Source organism: Protopterus annectens, chromosome 13.part0, assembly GCF_019279795.1.
Source record: "Protopterus annectens isolate FY-2018-M chromosome 13.part0, PAN1.0, whole genome shotgun sequence".
Lineage (NCBI taxonomy): Eukaryota > Metazoa > Chordata > Ceratodontiformes > Protopteridae > Protopterus > Protopterus annectens.
The window spans coordinates 1,168,109,953-1,168,129,263 of record NC_056747.1 but is presented as its reverse complement, the minus strand read 5'-3'; positions in this window follow the sequence as shown (position 1 = coordinate 1,168,129,263).

The window sequence follows — 19,311 nt, the reverse complement described above, 5'->3', positions numbered from 1 at the left end:
GTTAGGAAAAATGGAGAAAGGAGTCTGAGGACAAGCTGTTAACTTTGCAGATCAGGCAGTTAGAAGCCCCAAGGTGATGAAGCAGAGGCAGGGGAAGGGGAGAGGAATTGCTAGGGGATTTAGTAAGAGTGCTGGTCGAAGGGAACAAGGTGCAGCTGATTGGCAACAATGAGCTGGCAGTGCCCCTCCTGTCTCACCTAATGGATTTTGCTTCAATTGTGGTGAAGGAGGACATTGTAGAGGAGAGCCGACACAAGCAAATGCAGAGAGTCCAAGATACCTGGACAGAGTAGCAACCAGATTATAACAATGCTGCATTTTCTCCACGACTTCCTCAAAGTGGAAGGAGTCAGGAATCACCATACTGACTATGACAAAATAATAAAACAGAAATAAATCTTAATCCTCTGCTGCCAATAGATCAAAAGGAACCCTATGTTATGGTACAAATAAATTCAAAGAAAATTCCTTTCCTGGTGGATACTGGAGCCACTAGGTCTGTATTAAAAGTTACCTCAGATAGTCAGATACTAGGATCAAAACATAAAGTAAAGGCAGTTGGAGTAACAAATGCTACTGTTACATACCTGTTTCAGAACCTATAGCCATTTTCTTTAGGACTGATTGAAGAAGGGCACTTTCCTTTTGAGTATTACTGCACTGGTGAACTTCCTAGAAAGAGTCCTGTTATGCAAACTGAGTTGTACCATTTACTGTACACCAGAAGGGGTGTATTTGGATGTTCCAACAGAATCAGAGGGGGAAGTATTAGCAGTCTTAGCACAACTTATATTAATTGCAAGAGGAGCTCCAATAGTAATACAAGAGGTTAAAAAAGACAATAATGGTAGATTTGCAGTACTATGGCGCTACTGGCAAGGAAGGATGGTTATAGTGACATGGATTTATACTCCATCAAAAACTGCTATAATAGAGGTTAAGAAAATTCTGGGAGAAATAATGAGCTTTCAGCAAGGAATATTACTTATAGGTGGGGACTGGAATTTTTTTTTTGCAGTAGTGAAGATATGTCTTTGAAGCTGGGAAGGAAAAATATAACAAAGGAGGGTAGATTTTTAAAGAAATTTATGAAAACATTTGGCATGGAAGATGTGAATTCAGTACTAGGAGTTCAGAGTGAATTTACCTGTTATTCTCCAAGATACAAAAACTGGGCTAGGCTAGAGAGAATTTACATTTCACAGGAACATGTGCATTTAATTGAGGGTCTTGATGTGCACCCAATAACTACTTCAGATCATGCACTAATCTTCTTCTTCTTCTTTCGGCTTTTTCCGGTTAGGGGTTGCCACAGCGGATCACCTGTCCGCTCATGATTGGAAGTGGAGTTTTACAGTGTCGAGTTGCCAGCCCGGCACCCAACCTTCCACAGAAGGCACACACACATACTCACACCTATTGCCAATTTAGAGTATCCAATCCACCTACAGCATGTCTTTGGGATGTGGGAGGAAACCAGAGCACCCATAGGAAACCCACGCAACCACAGAGAGGACATGCAGACTCCACACAGAAGGCACCCCAGCCAAGGATCGAACCAGAGAACCTCTTGCTGTGAGGCAGCAATGCTAACCACTGCACCACCGTGGCCGCCCCTCAGATCATGCACCAATAATAACAAAAATAAAAACACAGGGTAATGAAATAAAAATGAGACACTGGAACTTTCCCATCTATTTGTTGAAAAGAGAGGAATTTAAGGAATGGGTGGTGCAACTTATTCAGGAGCTGTTAGAGAGGATAGAATTTTCTTCTGAAAATATGAAAAGAGAGGAATTTAAGGAATGGGTGCTGTAACTTATTCAGGAGCTGTTAGAGAGGTTAGAAATTTCTTTTGAAAATATAGTTAGTGAGGGGATAAAATTAAAGTGGAGTTTAAAAATAGGGTAGAAATAAAAGATATGGTTAAGAAGTAATTATAATTATTTAGAGGGGCTGACAAATGTTAAACTATTGCAAAATAGGGGGAATGTCACAGAACAAGAAGAAGAGCAACTGCGGAATGTTAAACAGAAAATAAGGGATTACCTTGATAATATACACGAGTTTAGAAAGAGTTCTCTTAAGCAACTGTTTTTTGATAATAATAACTCTACAGCACAAAACTTTTAGCAGAATAACTCAGGCAACAGAAAGTAGAAAGTGGTGTTACCGAGCTTAGGGAGCCTATAACAAGGAAGATAACAAGGGATCCTGTAGAATTTTTAGAAATATTTCAGAAATTCTATCAAAATCTTTATAAAGCAGTAAAATATGGAAATCAAGAAAAGGTACAAATGAAAATGTTTATGGAAGAATTAAATATGCCAAGGTTAGAGGTAGAGGAGACTCAATTTCTAACAGTTAGGATAGGAGGAGATGAGATTAAAATGGTGATATATAACCAATCTAAAGGAAAGTCCCCAGGAAGAGACGCTATTCCTGTGGAAGTTTGGAAGCTACGAGGGAAAAAATTATAAAGATCTGGAAGTTTTTTTAACAGTATTTTAAGAGAAAGAAGAAGTACCAACATCATGGAAGAAAGCGCTAGTAGCTTTAATACCTAAAGAGGGTAAAGATCCACCAGATCCAGCTTCATACATGCCCATTTCAATACTAAACCACAATTATAAAGTGTTTATGTCTATAATGGCTAAAATAATTGCAAAAGTGAAGCCAAATTTGATAGATATGAATCAATGTGTTTTTTGTGGTGGGAAGGCAAACATTTGACAACATTAACAGAACTCATGATCCAGAGGGAAGCAGAATGTTAGAAAATACCACTGTTGATGGTGGGTCCTGATGCAGAGAAAGCATTTGGCAGAGTAAGTTGGGACTTTATCAGCAGAGCAATGGAAGCTCTTACATTCCCTGATAAAATTATAAAGTTGATTAGGAGGATATATGAGGGATCAGAGGCAAAAATTAAAGTGGGTGGGGTCCTCTCTGATAATCTCGGCTTGAACAAAGAAACCAGGCAGGGGTGTCATCTCTCCCATTTGTTATTTGCATTATATTAGGAACCATTGGCAAAGAAAATAAGGGACTCAGAAATTCAAGGATATAATCAGTGTAATAGTCAAGAAAAACTGGCTCTAATTGATGACATTATTTTATACCTGAAAAAAAAAACAGAAAGGGACAGTACAGTGTTGTGGAACATACTGAGACGGTTTCAAATCTTTTTGGGATACAAAATTAATAATGCTAAAACAAAGGCAATACCAGTAAATTATGTACCCATATATGAATTTGTTCAGCAATATCCATACTTACAGGGACATGATAAAATTAATATTTAGGAGCATGGATTAAAAATTATTCTGGTGTATCAGTTAAGGATATATGGGAACAGGCTAAACAAAACATAATACAAAAACTGAGAAAATTAAAGCTCTGTTATATGGATATGGATAGTAAGACAGAAGTAGTTAAAATGTTTTTAGTCCACAGGTCAGGCATATTTTTATCAACCAGAGGAGAAGTTGTGGATAGCAATTAATAAAGACCTGAAGGATTTTATCTGGGAGGGGAAAACGGCAAGAGTCAAGTGAAGTGAGATAAGCTTATTCTTCAAATAGAACAAAATGGATTGGGATTACCCAGTTTGAAGGGGTATTTCAGAGAAACACAGTTAAGGCTCTTATACATTGCACAAGCAGAAAACTATAATTCAAAGTGGAAAGAGATGATGATGAAACAGGGGGGAAGCTCAAGAAACAAGGAGGGAGTGGGATTTTGGATGCAGACCTTGAAGGAGATTAACAATAATTATACAGAATATTATATTCATAAAGTAGCAGAAAAGATTCTAAGAACAAACCAACATGGGAATGGAGAAAGGAGATTCTGTCAATAGTGAAGACTGCAATTAGGGATACAGGCAATAGGCAGGAGTGGGCTGGAATGTGGGGGAGAAAATTGGCAAAGGACCCAAGGTATTTGGAGCAAATAACTAGAGAAGGAAAGGTAATAGAATAGGAAAATGCCAAGAACTTATTTGGACTGCAGGTTAGAGGTTGCCTTCCCTATCAAAGATTGATATCAGAGTATAGGCAAAGAGAAATAAATATGGGGGTCCAAAATGAAAGACCAGCACTGGTAGAGTTCTTAGTAGAATCTAGAACAGAAAGAACAGAATTTGCCATTAAGAAAGGAATAATTAGTAGGGCATATAAAATATTGCATGATAACTAAAAGAATCAGTCAGAGGAGGTCAGAAAGGATTGAGAAGAGAAACTGGATAAGCAATTCATAAAGAAACAATGGGGCATATATGATTGTCTCCCAAATATGCAACAAAGCATAGAAGATTTAGGATCTTTAGGTTCATAAGTTCATAGAAGGTTACGAGGCTAATGGCCCTAGGGCCCTTACAAGCCTAGCCAAGTTCAACCCTTGCTCCTTTAAGGGTCTAGAGATATGGTGTATGGTACAAGCAGATCTAAGTCAGCACTGACTGCCACTATCCAAGAGGGATACAGGTGAAACTCCTGGAGTGAATTTGCGGTTTTCCATATTTGCTTGGAAGTGTTTACATAGGTATTTTTATATCCCAAGTAGACTCCAAAAATGTTTTCCTCTGGTAGAGAGCAAATCTTGGAGGTGTGATTGGGGAAGAAAAAAGTAACTGGGAACATATTTTCTGGGAGTGTAATAAGTTGGCAGACTTTAAAAATTCCTTGCAGATTGCTCTGTTAGAGATACTGGGTGAGCAAACTGGTGCAACTAAGGAAATTATTTTTTGAGCTATGATACAGAATCAGAATTGCCTTGACGTAAAAAGGTCTTGCTGAGTATAATTCTGATGGCTACCAAAAAAGCAATTACTAGAAAATGGAAATCAAAGACTAAACCAACTTTACTAGAAGTAGCAAAGATAGTAACAGAGATAAAACAACTGAAACTGGGATCTTTAGAAAAGGGTAGGAGTAAATTACATAGGAAAAATGGGAATTGTGAGGTCAATATATGCAGAGAAGGGACAAGGTTTAAAAGAAGGCAGGAACTGAAAGAGCTATGTAATGTTTGACTGACAATGACTGGATATATTATCAGTCATGTATAATGTTTGCAGTAACAGTTGTGTCAGCATGGTTTGTGATGTATAATGTTTGCAAATGGGATTGTGTTGTTATATATTTTTTTTCATTTATATAAGCATATGATTGCCTATATGTCATACGTGAAAATTTAATAAAGATGTTTCTTGTTTAAAAAAAAATACTATAAAATGCATTTTCTGCTGAAGCAGCAGAGTTAGTGGCTCTAGAAAAAGGGCTTGTGAGGTAGCCAGAGGAAAAGTTATTAATGTTTATACAGGTTTATATTATAACACTGAATTAGTAAAACGTCAAATGTTATAATATTGAACCCAAAATAGCGAATGCTGAAAATAGCTAAGCTGCAGAACATCGAATTCTTTCTTAGGGAAAGAATTCGGTGGGCTGTTTCTGCCACTTTGCTATTTTCTCCATTGTAGTGCGAAGGTTATGGACCGGGTTAAGGTAAGTGTGTGAACGGATCGGGTTAAGGTGAGTGTGGGAATGGGATAGTTAGGGACCTTAGGATTAGGGAGCGGGTAAGGTGAGTGTGTGATAGTTAGGGACCTTAGGGTTAGGGAGCGGGTAAGGTGAGTGTGCGATAGTTAGGGACCTTAGGGTTAGGGAGCAGATAAGGTGAGTGTGCGACAGTTATGGACCTTAGGGTTAGGGAGGGGGTAAGGTGGGTGTGCGATAGTTACGGACCTTAGGGTTTGGGTTAAGGTAAGTGGATAGATAGTAGTGTATGTACAGTTTAGTGTAGGGTTAGAAGTAGGATTTTAAGTGTATATGTGTAGATTACTTTTTTGGTGTGCTTGTGTTATGTGTGTGTGTGTTTCTCGGAACAGCAATTTCTTTTTCCCTGGGGAAAAAATTTGCTGTTCTGAGCTTTCGATTATATCACATTTCGACATTCCAAGTTCGAGCTTATGGTGTTTGATATTTTGGGATTTTGATTATGTGATATACACCCTGTTTATACAGACAGTAACTACACCTTTGGCATAGTACATGATTTTGGGCACTTTTGGAAACAGAGGCGATTCTTAACTTCAGCAGGAACTCAGAATAAATCTTTTTATGTCAATCCTCTTTTAGATGCTGTTTTGTTACCTAAAGAATAAGCAGTAGTTAAATGCAGTGCCCATCAAAAGGGTATAGATACTGTTTAAAGGAAAATAATTTGGCAGATTAAGCTGCTAAGCAAGTTGTACAAGGACTTTGTGCAAAATTACATGTGATGTTACTGCAAAAATCTAGCAGTGATGATGTCTTTGATTTTAAAAGAGTGTCAACTTTCCAAGCTGAACCTTCATAAGGAAAAGTTCAGAGGAAGTTTAAAGATGGATGTAGTAAATCTGCAGACAGGTTATGGTGACATTCAGATGGCTGACTGGTGGCACCTGCCTCCTTGCTACCTTACCTGGTAAGGGAGTATGTGATGAAGGGAGATACTGCCAGCACAGTATCTAAAATTTTGTAAATCATTATATGTTATTTGTGAATATCAACATGATTTCTGCAAGATGCTTGTGTTACAACTGTATTAGAACTGTATGTCATGTGTATATCAAACTGGTTCATACAGACATTTGTGTTGAAAAGGTATTTTATAAAGTGCTTGTATTTGAAATGCATTCACAGTTTGCCCTACTGGAAGAGAACAGAAATATACATGCACAGTTGTAACTGTCTAAATGTGTATATTTTAACAGTGGAAACTGGAATACAGGAGGTTAACTTCAGTCCAGCAAATTTTAGGAAAATAGCTGAAATTAAATTACTTTATAGGCTATGCAATAAAAGATGGTATCTTTCAGTTTTCAATGCAGCTAGAGACACAGAGTCTGTGCTGAGAAGCTTGCTGTATTGTCTTTAGGATGAACTAATTACTAGTCTTGAAAGCATGAAGGAATGCAATTGTTTTATGACTTCCAGCATCTGCCAAAGATCTGAGCTCCGTCTATATATTTTTTACAGTTGGATGCTAAATACTGCCAGCTTCCAGCAGTGGGGGTTTAACCTGGGAGCAAGGAGTCAGATAACAAGAAATTATGTCATTCTGTAAGCTATCCCAGCAGTAATATTGTATATATTTATCTGAGAAGTCTCTCAGTCAGACATAGTATTTTGCATTCTGTCTTGGACCTGATAACAACTAGAAGATCCATTCACCACATCTGCCTTGCTCTATTAATAATTTTTTAAGTTATAGTATAATTCTCTTACATTCAGTCAGGAATATAGTGAAGCTTAGTTTAGATATTTTTCTTTATTTATTTGAGACTGTCATGCAATGTTGTTTTAAATATTTCCTGTGGTTTTGAACTCTGATGTCACTGTGAATATATATTTAGTATTGTTTTGTTTTTTTATTATTTATTATTAAATATATTTAAACCTTTCATTGTGGCTGATCTGTGTAGAGATATTTAAGTTTTGAGAGTACTTGCATATTTATTTGATGATACTGTGTGGGCCACTCCTAATTGTCTTGCTCTTGGTCAAACTACCATTTGTATTAATATTAATATTACACAGTAAAATTGGACATCCTTTATTAAGGGCCTTAAAGTAGCTTATAAAGAGTTGACTGGTGGCAGTGGTAACTACCTTATAGTCTGGACAGAAGGGGGCATAGCTACTAAACCTGTGTCAGCCTCTCCCAGGTGTATGTGTGTAAATCAAACCTCAAAGTGTGTGTGTGTGTGTGTGTGTGTCAGCTACTTTGGCAGGGACAGAAAGCACTGGCTTGACAGAAAGGATCTTGGGGGTCTTGGCTTGGTCACTCAGCTGAGATTTCAACTCTATAGCTGTGCCAGTGGGAAGTCTTATTGGGGATCTGGAGGAAGAGGGAGAAACCAGCCCTGGACTGACTGTGGTCTCTATGTGCTCTTAAGGGAAATTGCACTTGATGCAGAGAGCTGCATCTGGAAATACTGTGTGCACTTGTCATCCTCTCATTGTATGTTCCCCACTGTTGCCAGTGGTGAGGATTGATGCTCCTTGATTATTGGTCCAGTGGTGGGGCATCACAGCATATTATTTACCAGCCCATGCAGATAGGACAGCATTATTTAATCAAATTACCCAAAGTTGGTATGCCCTTCATGTCTCGTCTTTGATACTTCAGTATGTTAATAACTGTACATTATGTTTAGAATACAGTGTTACAAAAAATGCAAACATTAGGGCTGCATGCTTACCACCACCTTGGGGACCTTTTGTTAATGTGCAGCTGAACTTTGTCAAGATGCCAAAGTTCCATAATTTGTAATTTATATTGGTAGTGGTATGCACCTTTTCTGCATGGGTTGAAGCTTAGCAATGCCACAAAGCAGATTCTATAACAGATGTTAAGAAAACTTATCTTTGAATTCATTCCTAGATCTGGTGTACTCTGTACTATCAATAGTGATCAGGGAACACATTTTAATAATTCTCTGACCAGAGAGATATGCAAGAATTTTAGCTCTAGGTTAAGTCTTCATTGCCTCAACCATCCACAGTCATTTGGAGTAGTAGAGAGGGTCAATAGGACCCTTAAAATAAGATTTCAAAGATTTGTGCTGAGACATTCCTTAATGGCCAGAAGCACTTTGCTTAGCATTAATAATTAGGAGAAGTACATTAAATACTACAAGGAGATTGAGCCCCTGTGAGATCTTAATGGGAGACCCATGGCCCTTCCAGCTACTCCCCCTGTGTCAAATGAAGAATGAACTCTAACGAATGATGTTATACTGTCTTACTACATAAAGCGTATCATTCAGTTCTTGCAGCAGTACCACAGAACTGTACGAGAAGCTCTTCCTCTACCTCTGGACCAGTTGTGTCACCAACTGTGGCCTGGTGATTGGGTTTATGTTAAAACTTTCCAGAAAAAGAACTGTTTGATTCCAAAGTGAAAAGGCCTTTTTCAGGTCCTGCTTACCACCTTTACTACAATCCACTGTGCAGGAGTACCAATTTGGATTCATTCATCCCATTCTAAAAAGACTTGTTGTTTGAAAGCCCCAAATGAATCATCTTTATCAGCAAAGAAAGATCAAAAAATGCTGAACAAACTATCTGCCCCAGTAAAGGATTAAAAGAGAAAATCAATTCAGATGGCAGTCCATGATGAATCATATAAACTGGTCAACAGAAAATAGTTTCCAGCTGGTTCTTCAACACTATGCCATGGACTTAAATATGAGAAACTGTTGGGTGTGTTTGCATATTTCTTGTCATTCTAAGGCAGGGATTCCTATGATTCCAATCCCTGCATCTCAAGTGACATTTGAAAAGGAACTTAGTGACATTCATCTGACTTGGTGTAATGTGACTGACTTTGCAACCACAAATCATGGAGATAGGTGTTGTACAGAAATGGGACTGCACCAGTGGGAACCAGCAGATACAATAACACTAGACATAAAGGTAGGTTGAACTCTTTACACTTAAAAAGCTATGACTGGGAGTGTGCCATGGCCATGACAGAGGATTGTTACTACACTAGCTGTGATCGTTCCTACCCATGGTTGCATACAAACAGATCTGGATGTTGTTTTGTGGGATATATCACTCCTACTATTCAACATTTCGAAAAAAAAAAAACAGCAGGCAGACTGAGAAATAAATGAGCAATTCACTGGGCAGAGCAAGTATTTTCAGTCTTTACTCCTGGGTACGGAGTGAAAAAGACAATACTCAAGCTAATCGCGATTGCTCAAATTCTTCAGGAGGTAGCAAAATATACTTCTCATAACATCAGGATGGCAAATTGAAAAATGACTAAAATTTAAACTGTGGTATTACAAAATTGGATGACACATGACATAATGCTAGCTGCCGGGGGGGGGCACGTACCCTCATAAAACGTTGTTGTTGATCTATATTAGTCACCATCATGATGAAGAAAAAAAGTCAGCCAATTTCATGGAGCAGAGGGCCAAGAATCTGGACAGCATAGCTAAACAGGGACACTTTTTGAATGGTTGGGCAGTGCATTTGGTAAACTGAAAAGTAGTATATTACAAGGTATCATTACAATAAATGGCATTACTCTTTTAGTTGCTTTAATATTTTCTGTTCTAAAAGCTATGATTACAAAATGCTTAATCTCACCTGCATAAGCAATGCCACTTATAAAACTATCTAACAATGAACAAATCACTGTAGATAATGCATATTATGATGTGAAAACATATTTTATCAAATTAAAAAAAATAAAATATAATTGTCGGTGACACTTATAATGTCAGAGGGAGGACTGATATGAAAAATTATTATGTCTCATGTTTATTCTTCACAAAATGTATATTAACTTGTAGTTTCTTCACAAATTAGTCAAAATGTTTATAATATGTTTATGTCAAAGGAAAACTGAAAAACAGATGCATGATTATGCAAAATGAAGTTTCATATAAGTAGTAGCATCATATTTCAATTGCCTTACAAATACATTTTCTCCTTTTGTTGTAATGTATTGACAGACAACTGAAGGCAAATAAGTGCTGAAGAAGTTAAGGGATATTATGTTATAAAGTTAGTTTTAGAAAGTTAATGAATTGTGTCAAGTATCTGTGGAAACCAGATTAACCAACAGTACGCTCTGGCCTTCTCAGGGCAGGGGATGACTTTGCAAGGATGTCTGTGAGTTAGTGTGTACTGGTACCAAATGTTACAAAGTTGAAGGCCAATAAATTTTAAGCACAAGTGGTCTATGTTTTGAAAGGCATATTTATGAAGTGTTTATGTAAAGCTCTAAGCAAGAATCACAGGGACATAAAATAATTAAAAATTAAATGATTTGTTGAAAGTAATTTTACATCAAAGTTCTGCATGCATGAAATTGATCAAAAAAGTATAAAATAAAGTTTTTCCTTTATTCTTTGAGACTGCTCTGAAAAATCTTGGCAGGCAGTCTCCCAGCACTGTTTGTGGAATAAACAAGTACTTTGCACATCCTGAAGCGTTATCCTTGACTGAGACTAAAAGGTAAAACTCTGTTATTTAAGGTTGTACTTTAACACCAAGATTGTCTTAACACTTTATTCTTTTTACTTATCACTTGTTTATAAGATCTGGTGATTTTATTGTATTAATGCTTAGGCTGTAAACACTTAAATAAATTTGACTTAGAATCTGTGGTATGCATGGAGTTTTTTTAATACTGCGTATTTTTCTCCCTGTCTTTAACAATAAACATGTTACAGAAGGTGATGGTTTCCTCACCTGCAGCACAAAGAAATATGGCACATTAAATCCTCTCTGATTTGTCCTCAAGGCCACCAGCAACAAAATATTGCTCAAAATGTTGAATTCAAGATTCCTGTTTCTCAGAGTAATTATTCTGCGGTTTCTGAGATTCTGGTGATTGTAGGGCTGTCATCTCAAGCCAAAAACTGAAGAAACAAATTGAGTGTGTCTATCTCAGGCATCTGTCTCATGAATACTATACCAGTTCCGTGTTGGGATGCTGCAGTTTCTGGTAGTTAGTGCAGAGGCTTAGGGCTCTCAGCTGTTAATGAGCTGCTTCCTGGTACCCAAGGTACCAGGTTTGATTCATTCAACCTTTATTTGTTTACTGTGTGACTATGAGTAAGTCATTTACCCAGACAGTGCTCTAGGGCTCTTCTGAAAAGTGATACTTATGTCTAGTAGCCTTACCTGGTTAACAATTTATTAAAAAAAAATGTCAGTGTCAGGAGACATATACAGATGTCTTTACATTCACCGCGGCAGTATTCCTTACTAATGGGGTTCTCTGTCATGAAGTCCTCCGTCCAGACAGTTTACAAAAGATTCTCATTGCTTTAAGGTACTCTGAATGTCACCTGCTTACCCCTTGCATAAGGTAGGACATAAAGTTGACGTTCAGGCATACCATCCTCAGAACTTTTTTGCTGCCAGTCCGAATGCTGTTTTAACCGCTGGTCTGTTGCATACATATTTTTTTTTACCATTTGCCTGTTTATTGCTTTTCTGTGCTTACTCCTGTTTGCTGGAGTCCTCACAGTTGCAGATAAGTACCCAGTTGGGTTTTTGGTTACTATTTCTGTTTGTTTAGTGCTGTTTGGAGTTAATCTCATCCAGGAAGGGTTTGTCCCCAAAACTCTTCATAGTAGGCTTTCTTCCCTTTCCTTGTACCTTGAGAACCAGTGACTTAAGCTTCTTGCTGTGGGTACTATGGATGAAACTTTCTGCCCTGAGGGTCAGTCATCTGGGGAGAAGAATGTGCATAAGGTAAGGCTGGAATCTTCCGCTGTCCAGCCTCTGCCAGGTGTTTCTCCTGAGGTTATTTAGCACCTGGAGGCTCACCCAGTTGTTTTGTCAGATTCTTCTACCATGTCTGGATTGAAGGCCGGTGAGTATTTTGCAGGCAACATGTTCGATGAGGATTTGCAGGCATCCATTTTGGGCATTCAGAGGGAACCACGATTGACTGTTTCCGAGGGGTCTAATGGGGTTCTGCAGTTTCTCTTTCAGGGAGAGTTTCCTACTACAGTTGGAGAATGCTGTCCTGAGTCTGGGCCTTCTCAGGTTTCCAGGACAGCTGTCCCTTTGAAGAAGAAACAGAAAACTAACCATGTCTCTTCTGCTCCTAGGGATCCACAAAGTGAGTGTCAGTCCTTTACTCAGGGGTTATTTAAATGCTTTACTGTCATTGTGGTCTCCTCAAGGGGTTTCAGTTCCTGTTCCTCCTTGGTCCACCTCTTCCTCTAAAAGGCCCAGAGAATTCCATTATTCTGAGGTGGATTCTGATGATGATGACTCTCTTGCTTATTCTGTCCAGATTCCTTCTCCTTTAGAGTATGAGTCTGAGGAGGAGGATTCTCATACTCTTGATAATCCTACTGAGGAAATTTCCTTTGGGGACACCACCTCTAGGATGATGGACTTTTTTCATTGGGATTGTGCCCTCCAAAGACATTAACTCCCATTTCTTTCTTTCAAACTCTTCTTCCCCTGGCCTCCATTTCAGCCAGGGAGTTTCTGAGAGCTCTGGGGTTCATAGCTTCCACCATTCCGATGCTTCCTCTGGCCAGCCTCCACATGAGGAAATTCCAGTGGTTTCTGAAGTCGATGTGGCTTCAGCATGCGCATCCTCTAGACTTTCCTGTTCCTCTTCTCCCGTGTCTCAAGGTTGAACTTCTGTGGTGGATTCAGCAGTTGTCTCTGAATCCAGGGCTCCCATTTCAGCCTCAACTTCCCTCTCAGGATCTGTTCACAGATGCTTCAGATGTGGGATGGGGAGCAACGTTTGGCTCCCTGAAGGTTCAGGGAGTGTGGTCTCCTCGACAGTGGAGGAAGCACATCAACATCAAAGAGATCTTCTGCTGGCTCTTCAGGCCTTTCATCCTCTCTTCTCTGCAGGGCCTCTCAAGGTATTCATGGACAATACCACAGTCATGTGGTATATCAACAAACATGGGGGTACAAGATTCTACCGTCTTTGCCAGCTGGCACTTCTGGTATGGGATCTGGCTTTCCAGTATCATTTGACTCTTCAGGCAGTTTACATTCCTTCAGATTAGAATGTTGTGGCAGACAATTTGAGCAGGTCCTTCACTCAATCCCACAAATGAACGCTTCACAGGGATGTATTTCTGGACATTGTTCACCAGTGGGGTACTCCTCACATAGATCGCTTTGCCGCCCCTTTGAACAAACTTCCTCTGTTTTGTGCCAGAGTCCCAGATCCTCTGGTCTGTAAGGTGGATACTCTATCATTTCTTGTAAAGGGATGTTTCTTTATGCATCCCCCCCCTTCCTCTCATTGCGAGAGTCCTGCTCAAAATTCAATGGTATGCTCCCAAAATCTTGTTGGTGACTCCCTTTTGGCCACGATAGGACTGGTTCCCTCTACTTCTACATCTCACTTGGGGCAATCATCACAAGTTACCTCACAGGGTGGATCTCCTCACACAAGACAAGGGGTCTCTCATCCATCTCCACCTGTCCACATTTCAACTGACACTGTGGGTGACAGGGTTTTGATTCCTCATAGACACCTTTTTTTTTCTGAGGACGTGTTCCAGGTCCTGCAGGAGGCCAGGAAACCTACTGCTAGGAAATCCTGCTTAACTAAATGGAAGAGGTTTTCTATTTGGTGTATTTCTCATGACTGGGACCCACTTTCTGTGGATGTTCCTTTGGTTCTTCCTTATTTGTATGAGTTGCTCAATGCTGGTTTGGCCTAATCTTCTATTAAGGCCCACTTATCAGCTCTTTCTGCTTGTCTGCCTTTAACTCCACCGTTAGCTTTTAGATTTGAGGCAAAGCAGTTTCTTAAAGGCATCCTTAATATTAGACCTCCCAGGAAACTTGTTCCTCCTCCCTGGAATCTTAATTTTGTTCTGAAAAAAATTGACTCAGGCTCCTTTTGAGCCGGCTGTTTCAGCTTCCTTGCAACACTGGTCTTGGAAGGCAGTTCTTTTGTTAGCCCTTACTTCTGCAGATGGGTGTCTGAGTTGCAAGCCCTTATGGCTTGTCTACCTTTTTTGATATTTCATGAGGACAGAGTGTCCTTGTGTACTAATCCTTCTTTCATGCACAAGGTGGTTAATGAGTCGTCACTTAATCAGACTACTAATTTGCCTACCTTTTTCCCTCTCCGCAATCTGACAGTGAGAAGGTGGTACATACCTTAGATGTGCATAGACTGCTCAGATTTTATTTGGATAAAACTAAGCTTTCAGAAGTATAACCAGTTATTTGTTTCCTTTCATCCTAGGTCTTTAGCTTTGGCTGTTTCCAAGCAAACTATTTCCACTTGGATTTCAAAGTCTGTTTCCTTTTGTTACACTTTTCATGGATAGAGCCTTCCTTCTTCTGAAAAGGCTCATTCCACTAGAGTTGTGGCTTCTTCTGGTGCTTTTTCCAAAGGCTTAGACGCTAATTCTATTCTTGAAGCTGCTACCTGGACTTCTGTGCATACCTTTACCAAACATTACCAGCTGGGTGGTATCTCCAGAGCTGGTGTTGCTGCTGCCCTGCTACCTTACTTCTGTGCATACCTTTACCATACATTACCAGCTGGGTGGTATCTCCAGAGCTGGTGTTGCTGCTGCCCTGCTACCTTACTTCTGTGCATAACTTTACCAAACATTACCAGTTGGATGGTATCTCCAGAGCTGGTGTTGCTGCTGCCCTGCTACCTGGCCTTCTGTGCGTACCTTTACCAAACATTACCAGTTGGGTGGTATCTCCAGAGCTGGTGTTGCTGCTGCCCTGCTACCTGGACTTCTGTGCATACCTTTACCAAACATTACCAGCTGGATGGTATCTCCAGAGCCAGAGCTGGTTTTGCTGCTGCCATTCTTCATGGCTTCTTGGAGGCTCTGCTGCTTCCTCCTCCCAGGTTTCTTCTTGAGCTTTTGCACTCTCCCATTAGTAAGGAGTACTGCAGCGGTGAATGTAAGGACATAGTACAGGTGTGTAAAATCTTACCATAACAGTAGATGTCCTTGACTTTCCCATGACCTGACTCACCCTGGATACAAAGCCAATATTGGAGCTGAGCTGTCTAGTGCATAGGTGTCGAGCAAGAGACACAGCTCTGAAAGGTTTGGTACCAAATCCGCACTTCAAGCCCCAACACCAATGCTATAGTTACAAGACTCTTCCCGATCTGAAGCCATCAGAGTTGAGAGAGTAAGGGATACAGCCAGAGTTGAAGTCGACAAGACTGTCGGCTCTGATGTGGGTGCTGCCAGCAGGTTTGGATCCATAGACCTCAATCTGAATGGCAAACTGGGATCAAAGAAATTAGAGGAGGGGTAGTTGGAGCCATTCTCAGAATGTCCTTTGTGGACAGAGCTGGGAAAACCCCTAGTTGAATTTGCATCTGAAGGAATCATTACATAATCTTATCAATATCTGCTTCAGTAAGGTTCTTCAATGACTGAATGGTCCTGGACGATGATGCCGCTGATGGTGGTCCTGATGAATCCCTCTCTTGAAGGAAGGGAGTGTGGAGCTTAGGAGGGGACGAGGAGTTGTAGGTGCTTGGATCCAAGGAGGAGTCAGATCTGACTTACAAGATAACTTTAGTGCTGGACCTGAGGGTTCTGACAGGACCGGAGTCTGTTTTCTTGATTTTTCTGACCTCTTCTCAGATTTATCCTTCTCTTTCTCTTTCAACTTCTCATTCTGTTTAGATTTCTCCATGGTCTCAGCTGGAGAAAAAAATGAAGATGACTATCCTGGCTGAGAAATAAGCCCTTTTAAAAACAGTTTCTCTCTACAGCCTTGGATGGCCCTAGAACCAAAGGATGAGGAAGCCTTACAAGGATGTCTTAAGTGGGCTGCTCCAAGACAATGAATGCAGAGGGAGTGTGGGTCCTTCAGTGAAATCTTATGTCTGTTGGCTGTACACTTTTTAAACCCCTCAATCATGTCTGCCATAAGAATGGCAAGGGAAGTTGAAAGGAAAAAACAAACTCTCTATAACACATAACTTTAATAATAATTGCAGAGAAAGGATAATCTACACTAATGGTTAAAAGGCATCTATAGAAAAGAGTAGAAGAGTTAAATAGGAAATAGATGAAAATTACACACATATACATTACTTCAAAATAGGGGACAAAAAGGGTAAAAAGTAGCTGCCCAAAAAATCTGGTGGAAGAGGGGGATTATGGGTAGGGAAGGAGTCAGAGTCCTGGATCCACAGCTTCTAAAGGCACTGAGGTCAGATCCAATCAGTTCCAATAACCCAAAGTTTGAATCATACAAAAAAAAGACAACATCAGATCCACTGATTAAGTCCCTTTTTCCAATCTTTTAACAGCTAGCCTGATAAATTGCTGATTATTTCTGATACTACAGTTGTTTTTTTAAACACCTTTATTGAATTATTACTTATGACATAGGCACAATTACCTTTATATAAAAGTAATCAAACTGCATTAATAAATTAAAATTAGCAAACATTATACTTCACATATATTGCTATATATCATATAACCTAAGCAACATTACATACATTATTCAATTCCTGCCCCTTTTTTCAAAAAGAAACATCTTTATTAAAGCATCACTTACTACATAGGCAATCATACAGTTCTATAAATGAAAACAAACCACACACTGACACAATCCTAGTTACAAGCATTTTACATCACAAACCATACTGACACACTCCCAGCTGCAAGCATTATACATCAGTTATAATATACCCAATTATGTTCAGTCAAACATTACATAGCTCATTTAAGTCCTGTCTTCTTTTAAACCTCATTCTTCCCCTGAATATATTGTTGCCAGAATTCCCATTTTTCCTATGTAGTTTTCTCCTACCTTTTTCTAAAGATCTCGGTTCAGGTTGTTTACCTCTGTTACTATAGTCACTACTTCTAATATATTTGGTTTAGATTTTGATTTTGATTTTCTAGTAATTGCTTTTTTTGGCAGCCACGATAATTAGAGACAGCAAGGCCTTACCATATCTACGCAATTCCAATCCTGTTTCATACCTCAGAAAACTCATCTCCCTTGTCACACAAATCTGCCCACCCAGCATCTTGGACAGTGCATCCCACAGGGAATCATTAAAGTCCATCAACTCACTGCACTCCCATAAAATATGTTTCCTATTACCTCTTTATTCGCATCTGCTGTCCACCTGAGGAAAAATTCTCTGGAATCTACTTGGGGTATAAAATATCTATGTAAACATTTCCAAAGAAAAATACTAAATCTTCTAGATTTTGTTGCATGTTTGGGAGACATACATATATCCTCCCATTGTTTCTTTGTGAATTGCTTATCCAGTCTCACTTCCCAATCCTTTCTAACCTCCTCTGATTGATTCTTATAGTTATCATGCAATATTTAATATGCTCTACTAATTATTCCTTTTTTAATGAGCTTCTGTTCTAGTTTCTACTAAAAACTCTACTGGTGCTGGTCTTTCATTTAGGACCCCCTTATTTCTTTCTCTTTGCCTATATTCTGATATCAATCCTTGATAGGGAAAGCAATCTCTAACCTGCAGTTCAAATAAATTATTGGCATCTTCCCATTCTATTATCGCTCACTCTCTAGTTATTTGCTCCAAATACCTTGGTTCCTTTGCCAGTTTTCTCCAATAAATTCCAGACTCCTCTTGCCTGTTGTCTGTATCCCTAATTGCAGTCATCCCTATCATATTAGCAGTATCTCCTTTCTCTACTCCTGTGTTGGCTTAATTCTTAAAATACTTTCTGCTACTTTATGGATATAATATTCTGTATGATTATTGTTATTCTCCTTAAAGGCCTGCATCCAAAATCCTAGTCCCTCCTTGTTTCTTGAGCTTCCCCCATTTCAACATCATCCCTTTCCACTTTGAGTTATAGTTTTCTGCTTGTGCCATGTATAGAAGCCTTAACTGTGTAGCTCTGAAATTCCCCTTCGGATTGGCTAATCCCAGTCCACCCTGTTCTACTGGAAGAATCAGTTTATTCCACTTGACTCTTGCTGTCTTCCCCTCCCAGATAAAGTCCTTCAGCTCTTTATTAATTGTTACCCACAACTTCTCCTCTGGTTGATAAAAATATGCCTGACCTGTGTATAACACTAAAGGGACTAAAACATTTTGACTGCTTGGATCTTAATATCCATATCCATATAACAAAGCTTCTGTTTTCTCGGTTTTTGTATTATCCTTTGTTTAGTCTCTTCCCATATATCCTTAGCTGCCACACCAGAATCATTTTTAATGCATACTCTTAAATATTTAATTGTATCATGTCCCCATAAATAAGGATATTGCTGAACATAATTTATCGCTATTGCCTTTGTTTTAGCTTTATTAATTTTATATCCCAAAAAGATTTGAAACTGTCTCAAAATGTTCCGCTACACTGTAATGTCTCTTTCTGGTTTTGTCAGGTATAAAATAATATCATCTGCAAATAGAGACAGCTTTTATTTGGCTACCATACCATGGGTTCATAGGTATGTACTAGGCTATAGGGCCTATATAAGCCTAGCCAAACAAGGTTCCCTGGCTTTCACCACCCAAGAAAATTATTTTTCTGTACCCCTGTTGAGCAGCGCCACAGCAGTGATCCCCAGGGTGAACTTCCTGTTTCCCATCCCATTGTCAAGATTTCTCCTAAAGAGGGCTAATGAGGAGCTCTGCTTGACATGAATGGTTAGCCTGTTCCAGAACATGGGAAGTCTCTGGGACAGGAATCTATCCCTCCAGCATGTTCTGTTTACTGTGATGATTAGGTTTAGGTCCTCTGTAGTGTGTGGCTTGGAGAGATTGGGATGTATTTAAGTGTAGCAT